At 37.7% G+C, this 15836-nt stretch overlaps 1 protein-coding gene across 1 annotated transcript in view; it reads left to right on the top strand.

Moving 5' to 3' along the window:
* The window catches only part of LOC133537433 (rho GTPase-activating protein 42-like), a 195990-nt gene that overhangs the window by 37668 nt on the left and 142486 nt on the right, over positions 1–15836 (top strand). The window lies entirely within an intron of this gene.

The raw sequence follows: 15836 nt of genomic DNA on the forward strand, positions 1-15836 counted from the left end.
CTCAACTACAATCGGGCGGAAGGGGTGTACACCCTGGACAAGTCGCCACGGGTAGAACACATAAAACAACATTGTTTATGTCTAACAAACCTTGGAGTCAGGTCAAACACTCGCTGGTAGAACACATAATACAACAATTTGGACTTCCAACAAACCTTGGAGTCAGGTCAAACACTCGCTGGTAGAACACATAATACAACATTGTGTCAAACACATAATACAACCTTGTGTATGTCTAACCAACCTTGGAGTCAGGTCAGAGACTCGCTGGTAGAACACAATACAACAATGTGGACTTCCAACAAACCTTGGAGTCAAGTCAAACAGTCAGGAGAAGAACACATAATACAACTATGTGGACTTCCAGCAAACTAAGCTTAGAGTCAGGTCAAAGAGTCGCTGGAAGAACACATAATACAACAACGTGGACTTCCAACAAAACTTGGAGTCACGTCAAAGAGTCGCTGGTAGAACACATAATACAACAATGTGGACTTCCAACAAACCTTGGAGTCAGGTCAAATAGTCAGGAGAAGAACACATAATACAACTATGTGGACTTCCAGCAAACTAAGCTTAGAGTCAGGTCAAATAGTCAGTTGTAAAACACATAATACAACAATAACGACTTCCAACAAAACTTGGAGTTAGGTCAAAGAGTCGCTGGTAGAACATATAAAACAACAATGTGGACTTCCAACAAACCTTGGAGTCAGGTCAGAGACTCGCTGGTAGAACACAATACAACAATGTTGACTTCCAACAAACCTTGGAGTCAGGTCAAACAGTCAGGAGAAGAACACATAATACAACTATGTGGACTTCCAGCAAACTAAGCTTAGAGTCAGGTCAAACAGTCAGTCGTAGAACACATAATACAACAACGTGGACTTCCAACAAACTTTGGAGTCAGGTCAAACGGTTAGAACACATAAGAACAGGTAAAACACAATACAACAACGTGGACTTCCAACAAACTTTGGAGTCAGGTCAAACAGTCAGTGGTTAAACACAATACAACAATGTGGACTTCAAACAACCTTGGAGTCAGGTCAGACACTCGCTGGTAGAACACATAATACAACCATTTGGACTTCCAACAAACCTTGGTGTCAGGTCAAACAGTTGTTGGTAGAACACATAATACCACATTGTGGATGTCTAACAAACTTTGGAGTCAGGTCAAACAATCGGTGTTAGAACACATAATACAACAATGATGACTTCCAACAAACTTTGGAGTCAGGTCTAACACTCGCTGGTAGAACACATAATACAACAATGTGGACTTTCAACAAACCTTGGAGTCACGTCAAACAGTCAGTGGTAGAACACATAATACAATAATGACGACCTCAAACAAACCTTGGAGTCAGGTCAAACAGTCGCTGGTAGAACACATAACACAACAATGTAGACTTTCGACAAACCTTGGAGTCAGGTCAGTCAGTGGCCTAGTGGTTAGAGTGTCCGCCCTGAAATCGGTAGGTTGTCATATCAAAGACTATAAAAACGTGGGACCCATTGTCTCAGTGCTTGGCATCAAGGGTTGGAATTGGGGGTTAAATCACCATAAATGACTCCCAGGCACGGCACCGCTGCTGCCCACTGCTCCCCACTGCTCCCCACTGCTCCCCTCTTCCCTCCCCACCCACTTCCCAGGGGGTGATCAACAAACCCTGAAGTCAGGTTAAACACTCGCTGGTAGAACACATAATACAACAATTTGGACTTCCAACAAACCTCTCAGTCAAATCAAACAATCAGTTGTAGAACACATAATACAATAAGGCGAACTTCCAACAAACCTTGGAGTCAGGTCAAATAGTCAGTGGTAGAAGACATAATACAACCATGTGGACTTCCAACAAACTTAGGAGAAATTCAAGCAGCTACCAAAGAAACGACTTTTGTCAGCCAATTGTGGCCTTGGTTCTAAAGGGGTCATTACGGTTTTTATTCTTCCTTGTGGTCTGGACTGAATAGAGGTACTCTGCTCATAGTTTGCAAATTTTTTTTTTTACAATATATATATATATATATATATTTATATATTCTCCTAAATGTCTTGACTTTTGGGGATCCCAAATCCACAACCACGAGTGCCAACAGGCAAAACATTTTTTTTTTGCATTATCTGACCCATTGAGAAGTACTTTAGTGAACAGAGACTTTGAAAAAAATACTACAGTTTGGGTGCCATGGCAGCACAATGATCACATCAATCTAGGTGCACTCTTAGAACTACTTTGTCAGCAGCTTGTTTTTCTACTGCTTTGAATTTGAATGTAAATATGTTTTGTTTTCATCCCCCGCATCACGATTCCTTTCTGTCAGTCCAATTTTTATCTTGTTTTGTTCTTCTCTTTGAAACCAGTGTTCAATTGTTGGGGGATTCTAGGAACACAATGGTTCTCCAAAGACTTAGTAAGAACTGACTTGGATTGTGTTTGATCTGCCACCAAGCAACAATCAATAGTAAATTAGTCATTGTTGTCTAACAATCATCTTTGCAATGGTGGTATAATACTTGGAGAATGGTAGTATAGTAATTAGTACATATGTACAATGGTAGTATAGTACTTAGTACACATGTGGAATGGTAGTATAGTACTTAGTACACATGTAGAATGGTAGTATAGTTATCTGGTGCCACACGAACGTCTTGCAGCTCAATCCGTCAAAGACCAAGGAGCTGGTCATTGACTTTGGGAGGTCGAGTCCACGGTCACAACCTATTGTGATCGAGGGAGTTGAGGTACAGACCGTGGACTCATTCAAGTACCTCGGGGTTTGGGTGGACAATAAGCTGGACTGGACTGTTAACACGGACCACCAGTACAAGAAAGGACAGAGCAGGCTGTACTTCCTCAGGAGACTGCACTCCTTCAACATTTGTAGAAAACTCCTGTGGATGTACTACCAGTCTGTGGTTGCCAGTGTTCTGTTCTACATGGTAGTGTGCTGGGGGGGCAGTACATCTAAGAAGGACAGCTCCAGACTTGAGAAACTGATCAGGCGGGCCGGTTCTACAATCGGAATGAAACTGGACTCACTGGCGACGGTGGCAGAGAAGAGGACTGTTGACAAACTAGTGAGCATCCTGGATGATGCCAGTCACCCTCTGCATAGCGTTATCAGTAGCCAGAGGAGCCTGTTCAGTGCTAGACTGCTTCATCCCAAGTGCAGGACTAATAGACTCAAGAACTCCTTTGTCCCACACGCCATTAGACTGTACAACTCCTCTCTGGGACGGGGGACGGGGGTATTAGGATGACAGGGGATGTAAAACATTAACAGTGCAATACGTTTTCATAACATGATCACTACTGCCTACTTTGTCTTGTTATATTCTTATTTTACTGTTATATTGTTATTCCCATTGTTTTTATTCTTTTGTAATATTTCTCTATTTTGTTTCCATTTAAACCCCCATTATTTACTTTTTACTTTTTTCTTTAAATTGATCTCAACTCTGTACACTGCTGCTGGAATTTTTATTTTCCTGAAGGAACTCTCCTGAAGGAATCAATAAAGTACTATCTATCTATCTATCTAGTACTTAGTACACATGTAGAATGGTGGTATAGTACTTAGTACATGTAGATGGTAGTATAGTACTTAGTACACATGTAGATGGTAGTATAGTACTTAGTACACATGTGGAATGGAAGTATAGTACTTAGTACACATGTGGAATGGTAATATTGTACTTATTACACATGTAGATTTTGGTAGTACTGAACAAAGTAGCCAACATTCTAGTTTCAGTCACTTTTGATTTATTGACCCATTGTCTCAGTGCTTGGCACTCAGCATCAAGGGTTGGAATTGGGGGTTAAATCACCATAAATGACTCCCAGGCACGGCACCGCTGCTGCCCACTGCTCCCCACTGCTCCCCACTGCTCCCCACTGCTCCCCTCTTCCCTCCCACCCACTTCCCAGGGGGTGATCAAGGGGATGGGTCAAATGCAGAGAACAAATTTCACCACACCTAGTGTGTGTATGACAATCATTGGTACTTTAACTTTAACTAAACCCAACAGTCGCTGGTAGAACACATAATACAACAATGTGGACTTTCATTGCTGAATACCTGGTTCTTGGCGGACGGTGGCAGGGTTAGGGTGGAGGTCTTCTTGTTTTGATGAGGGCAGATATCTACTTGTTTCTTCCCACGCGGGAGCATGTCTCAGGCTAACCAGGGGTGTCGTTAAAGACCAAGGTTGTGTTCACTTCTGACAACGTGCCTGTAAAAAAATGATTTTTATTGGAGGTTTCCTGTCCTTTCTCCTCATATTGTCACTATGTGGCATACTTTAACTGGGTAGTACTTCAAATATACATACATACGCCACTGCTCTCTATCTACTTTTATTGGGTACTGCTTCAAATATACATACATAGGCCACTGCTTTCTACCTACTTTAACTGGGTAGTACTTCAAATTGACATACATAGGCCACTGCGCTCTACCTACTTTTACTGGGTAGTACTTCAAATATATTCATACATAGGCCACTGCTCTCTACCTACTTTTACTGGGTATACTTCAAATATATTCATACATACGCCCCTGCTCTCTACGTACTTTTACTGGGTAGTACTTCAAGAATCCTATCATTCATGTACAAGGTACCAAGTAGAGCTGCAGTTTGACCACAGATGTGTGAAGGAGTGAATATTCATGTGTTACACAGGAGATGACAAAGACTGGCACCTGGACAGGTAACACAAATAGAACTGTTCACTTGGAGGACAGAAATGGAAGGAAAGTTCAGTAACTGCAGCTTTTTGGACTCACTTTTAATAAGATTTTCCCACCCTGATTTCAACTCTTCTTGACTTCTAAATCCTTGGATTAGGATTTTATTCTTGGAGAGAATAAACTAGAAGGTGCCTGGTGTTTGAGGTATCTTTCTTAACTGTCACACAACCACTCTTTGTAGTGAAAGTCTCAAAGTTGTAGTGAATCTGAAAGGAGAATATTGCCTATCATGGTATAATATTTGATAGTGTACAAAAGATTTGATAATATTCGATGCAGTGTACACTATTTGATAATATTTGATAGTGTACAAAAGAGTTAATAATATTCAGTATTGTTTACAAAATATTTGATAACATTCGATAGTGTACAGAAGATTAGATCATATTTGAGAGTGTGTAAAAGAGTTAATATTCAATATAGTGTACAAAATATTTGACATTTGATAGTGTAAAAAAGATTTGCTAGTGTATAAAACCGTTGATAATATTCGATAGTGTACTGAAGATTTGATGATATTCCATAGTGTACAGAATATTTAATAATATTCGATACAGTGTATAAAAGAGTTGATAATATTTGATAGTGTACAAAATAGTTAATATTCAATATAGTATACAAAATATTACATACCATTGGATAATATACAAAAGATTTGATAATATTGCATGCTAGAAGTACATCTCTCTGGTGAGGTGCAACCTTCGCTGCACTCTCTGTTTGTCTCAGCTTCTGATATAACAGCTGACAACCGGTGTTCTACTTCTGCTAGATTTAAAAGTAAATATTTCATCCAATGTTCCTCAGTGGGCCAGAACAAACTCTCAAAGCCCAAAACCGCCTCTCAGCTGCCCATCATGGTGCCATCTTGGTGTGTATCTATGCATGGTTAATAATTCAAGGTGGGCTTCTTCTGCTGGGAGTGTGTGGTTTACATAGACAACATGAAGTCAACATTAACTAACAACTGGGAGTCACACATCCACCAGGACCTCCATTTGTACTTCTTGTAAGTCCTGTCATACAAGCATGTTTAGGTCTGGGACCTATTTTCACATTGAAGATAAACTACTAATTTACAATATTCACATTGAAGATAAACTACAAAGATACAATATTCATATTAGACATAATCTACTAAAATACAGTATTCACATTGAAGATAAACTACTAAGATACAGTTTTCACATTGAACATAATCTACTAAGATACAGTAGTCACATTGAATATAATCTACTAAAATACAGTATTTACATTGATCAAAAACTACTATTATACAGTATTCACATTGAACAAACTACTAAGATACAGTACTCACATTGTACATAAACTTCTAAGATACCGTTTTCACAATGAATAAACTACTAAGATACAGTATTACATTAAACATAACTTCTAAGATACAGTATTCACATTGAACATAAAGTACTAAGATGCAGTATTCACATTGAACATAAACTACTAAGATACAGTATTCACATAAAACAAACTACTAAAATACAGTATTCCCATTGAACATAAACAACTATGATACAGTATTCACATAAAACATAGACAACTAAGATGCAGTGTTCACATAAAAAATAAACTACTAAGATGCAGTATTCACATAAAACAAACTACTAAAATACAGTGTTCACATTGAACATAAACAACTATGATACATTATTCACATAAAACATAAACAACTAAGATGCAGTATTCACATTGACCATAAACTACTAAGATGCAGTATTCACATTGACCATAAACTACTAAGATGCAGTATTCACATTGAACATAAACTACTAATATACAGTATTCACATTGAACAAAAAGTACGAATATACAGTATTCAGATTGTACATAAACTACTAAGATACAGTGTTCACATTGTACATAAACTACTAGGATACCGTTTTCACATTGAATTAACTACTAAGATACAGTATACCATTAAACATAACTTCTAAGATACAGTATTCACATTGAACATAAACTACTAAGATACAGTATTCACATAAAACAAACAACTAAGATACAGTATTCACATAAAACATAAACAACTAAGATGCAGTATTCACATAAAACAATCTACTAAAATACAGTATTCACCTTGAACATAAACAACTATGATACAGTATTTACATAAAACATAAAAAACTAAGATACCGTATTCACATAAAACAAACAACCAAGATACGAACATGTTGAAAAGAGAAATTGGAAATTGTGATGTATCATGTAGTATGCTTGTTCAAAATAAACTCAAACTCAAACTGTATTTACATAAAACAAACTACTAAGATGCAGTATTCACATTGAATATAAACTACTAAGATACAATATTCATACTGAACATTAACTACTAAGATAGAGTATTCACATTGAATATAAACTACTAAGATACAGTATTAATATTGAACATAAACTACTAATATACAGTATTCACATTTAACAAAAAATATTATTCATTGAATTCACATTTAATATAAACTACTAAGATACAGTATTCACATTGAACATACACAACTAATATACAGTATTCACAATGAACAAACTACTAAGTTACAGTATTCAGATTGAACATAAACAATTAAGATACAGTATTCACATTGAACATAAAATAATAAGATACAGTATTCACATTGAACATAAACTACTAAGATACAGTATTCACATTGAACATAATCTACTAAAATACAGTAGTCACATTGAACATAAACTACTAAGATACAGTATTCACATTGGACATAAACTACTATGATACAGTATTCACATTGAACATAAACAACTAAGATACAGTATTCACATTGAACATAAACAACTAAGATACAGTATTCACATTGAACATAAACAACTAAGATACTGTATTCACATAAATTACAGTATCCCCTATTTTATTCACATAAAATAGGGGGGGGGCGTGGCGCAGTGGGAGAGTGGCCGTGCGCAACCCAAGGGTCCCTGGGTCAATCCCAACCTAGTACTGACCTCGTCATGTCCGTTGTGTCCTGAGCAAGACACTTCACCCTTGCTCCTGATAGGTGCTGGTTAGCGCCTTACATGGCAGCTCCCTCCATCAGTGGGTAAATGTGGAAGTAGTGTCAAAGCGCTTTGAGTACCTTGAAGGTAGAAAAGCGTTATACAAGTACAACCCATTTATCATTTATTTATAAAACATAAACTACTATGATACAGTATTCACATAAAACAAACTACTAAGATGCAGTATTCATATTGAATATAAATTACTAAGATACAGTATTCACAATGAACATAAACTACTAATATACAGTTTTCACATTGAACAAAAATTATTAAGATACTGTATTCACATTGTACATAAACTACTAAGATACAGTTTTCACATTGAACAAACTACTAAGATACAGTATTACATTAAACATAACTTCTAAGATACAGTATTCACATTGAACATAAACTACTAAGTTACAGTATTAACATTGAACAGAAACTGCTAAGATACAGTATTCACATAAAACAAACTACTAAGATGCAGTATTCACATTGAATATAAAATACTAAGATACAGTATTCATATTGAACATAAACTTCTAAAAAGCAGTATTCTTACTGAACATAAACTACTAAGTTACAGTATTCACATTGAACATAAACTGCTAAGATACAGTATTCACATAAAACAAACAACTAAGATGCAGTATTCACATTGAATATAAACTACTAAGATACAGTATTCATATTGAACATAAACTTCTAAGATGCAGTATTCACCATGAACATAAACTAACAATATACAGTATTCACATTGAACATAAACTACTAAGATACAGTATTCACATTGAACATAAGCAACTAATATACAGTATTCACAATGAACAAACTACTAATATACAGTATTCACAATGAACAAACTACTAAGTTACAGTATTCATATTGAACGTAAACTACTAAAATACAGTATTCCCATTGAACATAATCTACTAAAATACAGTATTCCCATTGAACATAATCTACTAATATACAGTATTCACATTGGACATAATTTACTAAGATACAGTATTCACATTGGACATTAAACTACTAAGATACAGTATTCACATTGAACATAAACTACTATGATACAGTATTCACATTGAACATAAACAACTAAGATACCGTATTCGCATTGAACATAAACAACTAAGATACAGTATTCACATAAAGCAAACTACTAAGATACAGTATTCACATAAACGTAAAAACATCTAAGTTATTGTATTCACTTTGAACATAAACAACTAAGATACAGTGTTGAAATTAAACATAAAGGCTGTTTTTGCACTAAGTCATTGATATAAACTCCAAGTTGGAACAAAGGTCTGTTCAACAGGAAGTGAACTCTTAGTACCTCACATTAACAGGAAGTGAACTCATGGTACGTCACAAACAGGAAGTGAACTCGTGGGACATCACATACCAGTTTGCTTATCGCACGAACAGTTCCACAGAGGACGCCATCTTCTCTGCACTCCACCTGAGCTTAGAACATCTAGAAAGAAAGGACACACACGTGCGGATGTTGTTTCTGGACTCTAACTCGGCGTTTAACACCATCATCCCGCAGCACTTGGTGAGCAAACTGGCCCCCCTGGGATTCAGTACCCCTTTTGCAACTGGCTGCTTGACTTCCTCACAGACAGACCCCAATCTGTGAGAGTGGGCAACAACACCTCCAGAGCCATTTCCATGAGCACCGGCTCCCCCCAGGGCTGCGTCCTGAGTCTGCTGCTGTTCACGTTTATGACCCATGACTGCTGCGCCAGGTCCACTACGAACCAGATTGTGAAGTATGCGTACAATACAACAGTAGTCGGCATCATCCGTGACAACAATGACATGGACTACAAGGAGGAGGTGAAACATCTGGTTGACTGGTGCAGAACCAACAACCTGGTCCTGAACATCGACAAGACCAAGGAGATCATCGCGGACTTCAGGAGGCACCAGTCTAGCCACACTCCACTCTCCGTCCTCTACCCCAGTGACCAACGGAGGGTCAAGTTAATGCTCATCTTTTCCAGACTGGACTATTGCAATGCCCTCTATGCCGGGGACACCGACAAGACCATCCATAGCATGCAGCTAGTACAAAATGCAGCTGCCAAGCTGGTAAAAGGCACAAAAATGAGGGAACACATTTCTCCCATCTTCTCCTCCCTTCAGTATTTAAGATCCTCACGTATGTCTTCAATGCGCTCAATGGTCTCGCCCCAGCTTACATCAAAGATCTCCTGGACCAACATACCAGCTCCAGGATTGGTTGTTACCTTTTTAGATATGACAACCAGATGACCATGAAGGTCCCACGGTCAAATCTAGTGACCGTACTTTCTCAGTAATGGTACCTAGGCTATGGAATAAGCTCCCTCTAAATTTCAAGTCCGTCACCACTCTGGACTCTTTTAGAGCACAGCTTAAAGGCTTACTGAAACCCACTACTACCCACCACGGAGTCTGATAGTTTATAGATAACTTAGATTTATATCGCGCTTTTTAAAACACTCAAAGCGCTCACAATGATGAAATATTAACATTGCAACACATGCCAGTACGGCCGGTTTAGTTTACTAAATTGCAATTTTAAATTTCCCGGGAGTTACGTCTAGAAAACATTGTGTAATTATGACGTGTACGCAAGACGTCACAGGTTTTTAGGAAGTATGAGCGCTGCGCACACACACAGCTAAAAGTCGTCTGCTTTAACGGCATAATTACACAGTATTTTGGAGATCTGTGTTGCTGAATCTTTTGCAATTTGTTCAATTAATATTGGAGAAGTCAAAGTAGAAAGATGGTGTTGGGAAGCTTTAGCCTTTAGCCACACAAACACGGTGATTCCTTGTTTAAAATTCCTAGAGGTCAGGAAAATTGTGAGAAAATTGTGGTTAAAAAGTCGCTTCTTACCAGAGAAAAGCTGAGCTTGTGCCGTCCATAAAGCTGCCGTCAACTGCCCTGAGATATTGGCATCAAGACACCCGTGAACACACCCTTCCGACTATCAGGTACTGTTAAACTCACTAAAACACTAGCAACACAATAGAAAGATAAGGGATTTCCCAGAATTATCCGAGTAAATGTGCCTAAAAACATCAAAATCCACCCAATGCAATCATGTTTTTTAAATTTTTATTTTTTTACTTTTTTTTTTTTCTAGTCCGTCGCTATCAATCTCCTCGAACACAAATCTTTCATCCTCGCTCAAATCAATGGGGAAATTGTCGTTTTCTCGGTCCGAATAGCACTTTTTGTTGGAGGCTCCCTCTAAAAACAATGTGAATATGTGAGGAGCCATCAAACATGTTACGTCATCGTCTGCGACTTCCGGTAGAGGCAGGGCTTTTGTCTTAGCACCGAAAGTTGCGAACTTTATCGTGGATGTTCTCTACTAAATCTTTTCAGCAAAAATATGGCAATATCGCGAAATGATCAGGTATGACACATAGAATGGACCTGCTATAAATAAGAAAATCTAATTTCAGTAAATCTTTAAATCTCACCTTTTTGCCGCAGATGACATTTCATTTATGTGTTGGTGTGTCTTAAATGTTTGTTCTAGATTATTTTGTGTGTCTCAGTCTGTTTCTGTTTTTTTGTTTCTCTACTCGGGCTGCGTAACTAATGTAACAGTTGGTTGGGGGGGGCGCATAATAATTGAAAATATCAGAACGAAACACAGCAGTGGAGATCGTAAGTAGCACCAAGTTCCTGCTGGTGCAGATAACTGACGATATGACCTGGTCCCTACACACTGGAGCTCTTCTAAAAAGAGCTCAGGAGCGCATGCACTTATTGCGTAGGATGAAAAGAACACAGCTCCCTCCCCCTGCTCTCACCACTTTCCACAGAGGCATTCTAGAGAGCCTAGTGACCAAGTGCATCTCTGTCTGGACTGGAGCCTGCAGTACCTCAGACTGGAAGTCTCTCCAAAGTGCATCTCTGTCTGGACTGAAGCCTGCAGTACCTCAGACTGGAAGTCTCTCCAAAGAGTGGTGAGGACGGCGGAAATGATCATCAAAAGTCCTCTTCCTCCTATCCGGTAAAAAACGCAAAAAGCCTATGCCTGACCAGGGCTCAGAAAATCTGTAGAGACTCCTCCCACTCCCACCAAGGACTGTTTTCACTGCTGGACTCTAGAAAGAGGTTCCGCAGCCTCCGTAGCAGAACCTCCAGGTTCTGTAACAGCTTCTCCCCTCATGCCATCAGACTCTTGAACGCATCAAAATAATTCCCTCAATTCCCCCAAAAACTGTTTAATTAGCTGGAATATAAAGACAATATAACATACATCAATAAATGTGGATGCTTATGCAAAAGTGATATATATTTATCTGTACAGTAATCTATTTATTTATATCTGCACCTTATTGCTCTTTTATCCTGCGCAACAACCAGCTAATGCAACAACATTTTGTTCTTATCTGTACTGTAAAGTTCAAATTTGAATGACCATAAAAGGAAGTCTAAGTCTAAAACAGGAAGTGAACTCGTGGTACATCACAAACTGGAAGTGAGAACATGGGATGTCACATAAACAGAAAGTGAACTCACGGGATGTCACATGAACACAAAGTGTACTGCTGGTACGTCACATGAACATGACATGAACTTGTGGTACATCACATAAACAGGAAGTTAACTCGTGGGACGTCACATTAAAGGCCCACTACTACCGACCACGCAGTCTGATAGTTTATATATCAATGATGAAATATTAAAATTGCAACACATGCCAATACGGCCTTTTTAGTTTACTAAAGTGCAATTTTAAATTTCCCGGGGGTTTCGTCTCGAAAACCTTGTGTAATGATGACGTGTAAGCAAGACATCACAGGTTTTTAGGAAGTATGAGTGCTGCACACACTCACAGCTAAATGTCGTCTGCTTTAACGGCATAATTATGCAGTATTTTGGAGAACTGTGTTGCTGAATCTTTTGCAATTTGTTCAATTAATATTGGAGAAGTCAAAGTAGAAAGATAGAGTTGGGAAGCTTTAGCCTTTAGCCACACAAACACACGGTGATTCCTTGTTTAAAATTCCTGGAGGTGAAAATTTACTATGGATCAGAGCGAACATGAAACACGACAGAATGTCAACCAGCAGGTTTCGGTGACAAAAATTGTGGTTAAAAAGTCACTTCTTACCGGAGAAAAGCTGAGCTTGCCCCGTCCATAGCTGCCGTCGACTCCCCTGAGACACTGCGCGTCAAGACACCCGTGGACGTACATCTCCGACTATTGGGTACTATTTAACTCACTAAAATACTAGCAATACAATAAAAAGATAAGGGATTTCCCGGAATTATCCTACTAAATGTGTCTAAAAACATCGGAATCCTTCCCAATGCAATCGGGTTTTTTTTTTTTAACTTTTTTTTTTTTCTAGTCCGTAATATCCTCGAACACAAATCTTTCATCCTCGCTCAAATTAATGGGAAAATTGTCGTTTTCTCAGTCCGAATAGCACTTTTTGTTGGAGGCTCCCATTAAAAACAATGTGAATATGTGAGGAGCCATCAAACATGTGACGTCATCGTCTGCGACTTCCGGTAGAGGCAGGGCTTTTCTCTTACAACCGAAAGTTGCGAACTTTATCGTGGATGTTCTCTACTAAATCCTTTCAGCAAAAATATGGCAATATCGCGAAATGATCAATTATGACACATAGAATGGACCTGCTATCCCCGTTTAAATAAGAAAATCTCATTTCAGTAGGCCTTTAAGTGGAAGCAAAACAAACCGTCGAAAAGGTTTACAAATAAAAAAAAAAAACAAGAACATAAACATTTTTAAACATACATTAAATTGATATAATTCTGATGAAGCCAAAACAATGTTTGATGTTTCGTCCGCCAAAAGAGTTTATTGTGTTTACTTTAGTTATTTAAAAAGAAGACACATTGGTTAAAATATGTTAATGTGTGTTTAAGTACTTTTGGACAACATTCAGCAATATTGTTGTAATAATAAACATAATCATTTTGGTCAAAACTTAATTCAGACATTTTATTTAATGTTTTAGTTATGTATATTTGAGGGTGCCCCACCTCCTTAACAGACACAGGATCTATCTTTTTGCTTTTGGTTGTGACTTTTATTCAAGTTTTAAAATTTTGCTGACAGTTCATTTTATTTGTTGATATTTGTTTGTTTTATTTAACTTGGAAATGTAAAAGTTCACTTTTAAATTGCAAATTTGAAATATAGGAAAAACACAAGTTTATCGCGTTTGAAAGAGTATACGTGCATTATTATGATGATCAGTTTTATAAAACAAACATATCAACAAATAAAATATACTCTATCAGTATTTGGGTCACAATAAATGAATTGGGCACATTTAAGAATATTGTGATAATAAACTTAATGTTGTGTATATTTAAGGGTGCCCCATTCCGTAGTGGTAGTGTCTACAGGAAGTGGTAGTGTCTACACGAAGTGGTTGTGCATACAGGAAGTGGTAGTGTCAACAGGAAGTGGTAGTGTGTACAGGAAGTGGTAGTGTCTACAGGAAGTAACAGTGCCTACAGGAAGTGGCTGTTCATAGAGGAAGTGGTAGTTTACACAGGTAGTAGTAATGTATACGGGAAATGGTGGTTTATACAGGAAGTGGTAGTGCATACAGGAAGTGGTAGTGTCTTCTAATGTGTGTGTAACCTTTCAGAAGTCACCTTGTAGCAAATGTGTGTTTACTGCGATGCAAGTAACAACATATTCTGCTGTTTACTGCGATGAAAGTGACAACATATTCTGCTGTTTACCGCGATTAAAGTAACAACATATTCCACTATTTACTACGATTAAAGTAACAACATATTCCACTGTTTACTGCGATGAAAGTAACATATTCCACTGTTTACCGCGATTAAAGTAACAACATATTCCGCTGTTTACTGCGATTAAAGTAACAACATATTCTGCTGTTTACCGCGATTAAAGTAACAACATATTCCACTATTTACTACGATTAAAGTAACAACATATTCCACTGTTTACTGCGATGAAAGTAACATATTCCACTGTTTACTGCGAATAAAGTAACAACATATTCCGCTGTTTACTGTGATGAAAGTAACAACATATTCAACTGTTTACTGCAATGAAAGTGACAAATATTCCGCTGTTTACTGCGATGAACGTAACAACATATTCCACTGTTTACTGCGATGAAAGTAACAACATATTCCGCTGTTTACTGCGATGAACGTAACAACATATTCCACTGTTTACTGCGATGACAGTCACAAATATTCCACTGTTTACTGCGATGAAAGTGTCAAATATTCCACTGTTTACTGCGATGAAAGTCACAAATATTCCACTGTTTACTGCGATGAAAGTCACAAATATTCCACTGTTTACTGCGATGAAAGTGTCAAATATTCCACTGTTTACTGCGATGAAAGTGACAAATATTCCACTGTTTACTGCGATGAAAGTGAAAACATAGTCCACTGTTTACTGCGATGAAAGTGACAAATATTCCACTGTTTACTGCGATGAAAGTAACAACATATTCCACTGTTTACTGCGATGAAAGTAACAACATATTCCACTGTTTACTGCGATGAAAGTGACAACATAGTCCACTGTTTACTGCGATGAAAGTGACAAATATTCCACTGTTTACTGCGATGAAAGTAACAACATATTCCACTGTTTACTGCGATGAAAGTAACAACATATTCCACCGTTTACTGCGATGAAAGTAACAACATATTCCACTGTTTACTGCGATGAAAGTAACAACATATTCCACCGTTTACTGCGATGAAAGTAACAACATATTCCACTGTTTACTGCGATGAAAGTGACAACATAGTCCACTGTTTACTGCGATGAAAGTGACAAATATTCCACTGTTTACTGCGATGAAAGTAACAACATATTCCACTGTTTACTGCGATGAAAGTAACAACATATTCCACTGTTTACTGCGATGAAAGTAACAACATATTCCACCGTTTACTGCGATAAAAGTAACAACATATTCCACTGTTTACTGCGATGAAAGTAACAACATATTCCACCGTTTACTGCGATGAAAGTAACAACATATTCC

Source organism: Nerophis ophidion, linkage group LG18 (genome assembly GCF_033978795.1).
Source record: "Nerophis ophidion isolate RoL-2023_Sa linkage group LG18, RoL_Noph_v1.0, whole genome shotgun sequence".
In the NCBI taxonomy this organism is placed as follows: domain Eukaryota; kingdom Metazoa; phylum Chordata; class Actinopteri; order Syngnathiformes; family Syngnathidae; genus Nerophis; species Nerophis ophidion.